Source organism: Wolffia australiana, chromosome 10 (assembly GCF_029677425.1).
Source record: "Wolffia australiana isolate 7733 chromosome 10, ASM2967742v1".
Classification (NCBI taxonomy): Eukaryota; Viridiplantae; Streptophyta; class Magnoliopsida; order Alismatales; family Araceae; genus Wolffia; species Wolffia australiana.
In genome coordinates, this window is record NC_135844.1 from 169,243 (window position 1) to 176,084 (window position 6,842).

Below are 6,842 nucleotides of genomic sequence, written 5' to 3' on the forward strand. Positions count from 1 at the left end.
GTAACCCGCTCGTTCGCCCCTTGAAGAACGCTCTTCAAGAACTTTTGCTCCGCCAGAACGCGCTCCTAACTAAGCGCCCGCTCACTCGCGCCTTCTTATCCACGCTCCGTCGCGTCTTCATCTTCACGCTCGTCTTCATCTTAATATTCACGCTCCATCGTGTCTTCATCTTCACGCTCGTCTTCATCTTAATATTCACCGCTTCCGCGCCTCGATTTCTTTTCGACCATTGAGATTTTTATTAATTATTTGACTCGTAGCAGGTTCTGCAAGAACATGATGGAAGCCACTTCTATTCTTTGCTTCTCTTTCTTTATCCATCATTCGTCAAAACTTTCGGTTATAAATTTTCAACTCGTACAATCTATGATTCCTCATCAAGGTTTTTATTTTATACTTATCACCACGATCTGTATAATACTTCATAATAAAAATACCATCAAATCTTGAAAAATTGTGAAAATAAACAGTGCAAAATTTCTTATTTGATTTTACATATTCTTCCAAATTATAGATAAAATCAGATAATATTTTCTCACTCCTTTCTTCAAACTTGGGATAGAAAAATATGTGATCCTCACTAAAGAATGTATTAATCGAATAGTAAGGGATGGAAGTTAGATCATCATCAAGATTCACCACTAAGTAACCAACTGCATAAGGGACATGAATTTCATTTAACATTACAGTCTCTATATCGGCAACAATGAAAGGCCTACATTTCTGTTTATATTTGGCTTTAAGTGCATTTATCTTAGATGATATACGACACTTTTTATAGTTAAGTGATTTAACATCAGGTAGATTAGCATTTCTAATATCAGAATACATAACTTTGATAATATCTGAAATCATATTATCATATAAAGTAATAATAGGAAAAAAGTCTGAATTAATAGAATCGGTTTTTTTATCAACTTCATAATATATATATATGAAGATACCTTTGATCACAGCATCCTGATATTTTTCACCGTATAACCTCACAAGTTGTTCAACATTAAAATAGATCATTTGTTTGGGTATTTTATTATTACTTAAAGTATCATACAATGGAATAGCCTTCCTAAAGTACATACGATCTCATTAATATTAGGTAATTTCATGATATAACCCATAGTAAATTTGATTTACTTGACTTAACTTTATAAGCATACTGCTCTAGCAAGAGTAGAAATCCATATGTAAGCACTTCAAAATCATTAATTCTAGGGTAGGGTTCTATGAAGTGCATATAAGCATATATCTTACCAGGATAGCTAATCTTCCCTCTTGAAGTCCCAATAGAATTTACTAATCGTTCCCAGTAACCATAATTATGAATAGACGAATACGCCCTTATAAAATTCTTTCTATTTTGATTTAATGTCATGCACTTTCTCTGCAATTTCAAGTCAATCAACTCCTTTCTCAGTCCTCTTCCAATGAATGAATATCCTTTACAACACACCGTTCTAAAAATATTATTAATGTTTTCACTCTGACAGTTAAAAACTCCGCATTTCTTAATCGCTCGAAGCAAGCGATAGCCTCCTCTTATTTCAATCGCTCGGAGATTGATGCGATTCATTGTAAAAAATGATATGTTCATGGTTTTGTTTTTTAATATATATATTTTTTACCTCGGCATGTCGGGGTATGAGGATTTTTCCCCTAAAGAGAGCCAAGAGTTATAGGTGTATTTTTGTAAAGAGAAGCCTTCGGAGTATCTTTTTGATAGGATGTTACACCTCACACCTCACACCTTACACCTCACACCTTACACCTTACACCTTACACTTCACACACTTCACACCTTACACTTCACACCTTACACTTCACACACTTCACACCTATTATAATAATACAGTATTGAAAAAGACACATATAATAGTATACATAAGACATAAGACATAAGACATAACACATAACACATACACCTATAAAAAATCAAATACACCTATAACTCCACCAATGATAAGTAAGTCGGAGTGATGAAAGGGGCTAGTCCCACCTTGTCGATCTTTCGGATTCAGTTTGAGCGGGGTTGTTCATTTGTCGGATTAAGTTAAAGGGTAGATTTATCAGGGCTTCTTCTTATTCTTAGTAAATAGCTCATATTTAAGAATAGTATTAGCATCTTGAGTTCTTAGGTCAACGACATTTATAGGGCGTGTGCCTACCCAGTCCTCATTTGCATCATAGACATTCTCTCTTTTCGAACTCTTTGGTAGTCCTAGTCTTATGTTCATATTCTTCTTTCCAATCTGTAGTTTTTTACAATTACTTCTTCTTAAAGAGGCAGATTGAAAGAAAATGAACTTTGGAAGGTCCATCAAGAGTGTTCTTGGTGTATTTGATGCTTGGAGAAGGTCCATAGAGAAGTAGGGCCGATGATCTGCATCAGTAAAATATCTTGATCCCCACATAACATAAGGATCTTGGGTTAGTCTCATGCCTTACATAGGTTTCTCTCCTTCGCATCTCGTTAATTGGATCTACATCCTTTTTTTTCATCATATCCTTCTCATCACCATCTTCCATCATCTCACTCAACTGATAAAATTTGAAAGTTTTCTATGATTACTTGCATTTTATATGAATTGGATCATTGAAATATTAAATTTATCATGTTATTGGCTATATTATCTCAATATTTCTGAATTTCACCATATATACCACTTTATGACCATTTTGGGCACTTAACTAATAGTTCTTGACTTTTGTATCAAGAAGGCTTTTATTACTGGTGATTTTTTTTCAATTTCCATGTGTGCAGAATTTTTTTAGAAAGTAAATCTGATGAGGATAAATCGGTTAGAGCATCCCATGTGATTTTTAGAGCTATTTATTTTGGCTATTGGGCCAAATAGGAGCAACTTTGATTTCAGGCTTCAAAAGAGAAGTTAGAGGGGTGTGGGCCACATCCTGGATCCTTCCACAATCCTCTATAAATTCCCTTTTAATGAGTATCATGAATGTCAAATGAAGGTGTTCCTGAATTCAAACTCAGAAATTAAGCAAAGAGGAAGGAATGGCAAAGAGAGAAAATAGGGAAAAATAGAAGAACATTTTCCAACATGCCTAATGTATAACTATTCTCTTTCCATATCTATATACCTTATTATGTACGTGGTATAGTAGTGGCTAGCCAGCAGGAGAAGGATCTCCAGGATCCTAGTTGTTAAACCTGGTTGAAGTAATTTTTTTGAAGTGTTCTTCCTTTCTTGATCTTTTTTGTGCATATCAAAATGCCTGATCCTGGTGAAACATAAGGATTCAGATTTAGGAAAAACCATTGGGGCTCAATATAGAAACATCAACGCTTTAGGAACCTAGATCTAATGTTTCGTCATCATTCACATTTGTTTCCCCTACATTTCATTCATTTTACACCACTTTATCTCTCTAGGAACCATTTTCTATTACATTCTCTATATATAACCATTTTCGCAACATATCTAGTTTCTTCAGTCAAAATATCATCAGATAATCAACCATTTACCTATCCAAATTTGCATTTTATTTCATATATATTCCAATCTCATTGAAATCTTGTATTATTCTTAGTCTATGTTACGGGGTTACCGTCCCGTTCCGCTATCCAGACTTAGCCAAACTTTGCATGTCCCCATCTCTTTGGTGGATTACTTTGACCCAGGGATCCCCTTGGCCCAGAACCCACCTATGGGGGATCTCTGCGGGGCTGCCTCAATTTAAATAAATTATATGTATATATATCATATTTTTATTTCTAAGCCTTTAGAATTAAAATAAATTAAACAAAATTATTTAAAATCATTATTTTAGTTTGAATTTAATTCTATTAAAATTAGAAATTCGAAAAAATATTTCTCTTTTCCAAACTTAAATAAATTTCTGATAAATCACATTTAATTATTTTTAGTCATTTTCTTAAATTTCTACTTGAAACTTAATTCTTTAAAATCTGAAAAACAATATATATCATTTCGACTTGTGAGCTTATTTCTATTATTTCCAAGCCAAAAAATCTGAAATTTAGTTACTTCTTTCTTCTGGATCAACCCCTTTCCCTATCGTAATTATAAGATTATTAAGTGTAAAATCATTATAAATATTTTTTGCTTAAATCCAAGTTAAAATAATGACCGAAAACCCTCAATTTTGACTTATCACAAACCACATCGATCTCTGATCTCTATCACCTCACCTTTGTATCATATAAAACCTCTAAATCATTTAGTTTTATCATCCTCTTCTTCATCTCATAACCTCCTATCCGTTCTTTCATCACATCCATTAGTTAGATCATTATCCTTTTTTCTTTCACCATTCTGTTTCACCACCATCCATTCATATTCACTCACATCCATTCACCCATTTCATCATGTTATCTTCTTTTTCATCTTGTACATACATCATCACTTCATGTCTTCCGCTATCTCATGCTCTCATTTCCATTTGATGTATCCAAGTCCTCCTATATATTCCTCATATTATTATTCATTGTATTGAATAATTATTATCACCCACTCGCCACCTTGTATTCATCACATCATAATCGCTTACATTATATGTATCTCCTCGCATCCCTCTTGAATCACCATTTAATGAGAATTTTAAACCCCAGTATCCCCTCCCTCTGGAGTATTTAAAAATTATTTTATGATTAAAGGTTTATGATTATTATTGATTAATTCAAGCATAAAAATTAACACCCTAAATTTTAGTTCATGAATCATCTTTTGTTTTATGGTTTGACCTGATACAATTTAAATGATTTATGCTGCCCAAATTGTTTTTAGACAATCAAATAAGCCGCACATTAAAGGTAAGTTTGAATGTGGATCTTGACATTAAGTCCTAAAGAAAGAGAGTGTTTTGATGCCAAATTGGAGGTCTGTGACTTTGATTTAGGAGAGAAAAATAATAAATAGTTAAGAACTCTCTAACTTTGAAATGTGATATCTGAAAATCTAGAAGGATTTTAGGCTAAATTCTAAGGGTAGTCATATATTTCTCTCATCTATCCATTCTTTATTATTTGGACATTGGACCCTCCATCTATGTAAAGAAAACACCCTTGGATTAAAGTTCCTAGTTATGTTTAGCAAACTTATTTGAACATTCAATATCTCATTTGAGTCCATTCTTGGATTTCAAGAGGAAAAGATTTTAGGAGTAGAGGTCTGATCGAGAGTCATGAATAAAAAAGCAACACTCTATGATGTCGGACGTCGTCTAGGACGTCGTGCGGTCGACATCGAATATGATGGTTCGGTGCTGATGATGGATGATGGTATCGAACGTCGACGGTGTTGTCGTCCGACGGATGAACCCTAACAGGTCGATGTAACTACGATGCTCAAATGACTGTCCTATGTGTCGTACATGCAGGCTCCGACTCGAGGGAGGCGCCGAGCTCCAAGCTTGGACGGGTCGTCGGGTGACGGTGACGGTGGCCTCTCGAACCTCGTCAGAGCGACGAAGGCAACTACGGCCAAACGGAATCAATCCATAGGGCTCGCACGTAATGGACAGTCTTGTTCGTACGGGGAAGACACTCAAAGACATCGTAGTTTTCTCTCAATACCTCGCTCAGCTACCTAGCCAGAGCGCAGTGGAGTCGAGATGAACTATACTGTAAGCAATAATTAAACGAGCGAGGGAGATTACAACGTACCTCGTCAGTGTGGCTCGTGGTGCAGGGAGTCATCGATGGTCGGTAGTCAGAGCGGGTTTGATGAAGAGGCACCGGAGAGATCACGGCAGCTCGACGAGCAATGTTGGTGCTGGAGCTCTATATAAAGGTGTCACACGGTCAAATCTCGAGCTAGGTTTCTTGCTCGGAATTGGCATGTGCCGGCCTCAGTGCTTGGAGCTGGACACTGAGCAGCCTTGATCTCTTGCAGCGGAAACTTTGCAGATTGCTTAAGATCGCTTAGAAGGGGCTAGAGGAGATGGTGGTGCTAGGCACCATTAGTGAACAGGGTCATTGCATTTATATCATAAAGAGTACATCATCATTGGGGATAATTACATGGGAGAAGACGAGGGGTGATACAACGAACGAGACTAGGCGCCTTGCGCCGAGGTAATGTCGCCACACCGCCTCAGGGCCGCCGCTCCACGCGCGCGCCCCCGCTCTACCGCTACACAAGTGCGCCGAGTCGGGCGCCGCGCGCCCGCGGGCCTGGCGATCACACACGCCATCCCTGCCTTGACGATCAGACATGCCACTGGCACCCGTGTCAACACTCTAGCACGCAGTTTGCGTGATGCCACCGCATTCGACGCCCCCAGCTGGGCGTTGCACGCCCAACACTACACGCAGGAGCGCTACGCGCCCGATATGTCGTCTCGGCGCTCTGAGTGCGCCACATGCCTTAGTCTCCTTGTGGGATGTCTCCCAGCCCCGCGCCCAGCACACGCAATGCGCGCACTGCCCGCGCGGCCACTACGCGGCACCCCGCACAACTCCGCGCGCTGTAACCGCGGCATGCCGCCCTACCTGCACGTCCCGCACCCGCGCGCCGCGCTCGGCGCTGGCGAGTAGTGTTGGCGCCCGCGCGTGGCGCTTGGCGTCGGCGCGCGGCGCTTGGCGCGCACACGCACACACTGTTCAGCCCACGCGCCCAGCACGCGTGGACCGTACCTGATCCGTCCCGCCTTGGGCGCGGATGAGCACGTGTACAGTCTGCCGTGAATCACCACCGACAGTGGCAATGGCCTGAAAGATCAGGTATTGGTCATCGCTACCCATTATGACTCAGTCCTTAAAATGCCGTGATCCAAAATACAACGGACACACCCTCCCAATAAGCACGCAGGCATCTAGGCAGGGAATGCCGCCTAGTTAGGGGCCTATATAAAGGTCCTCG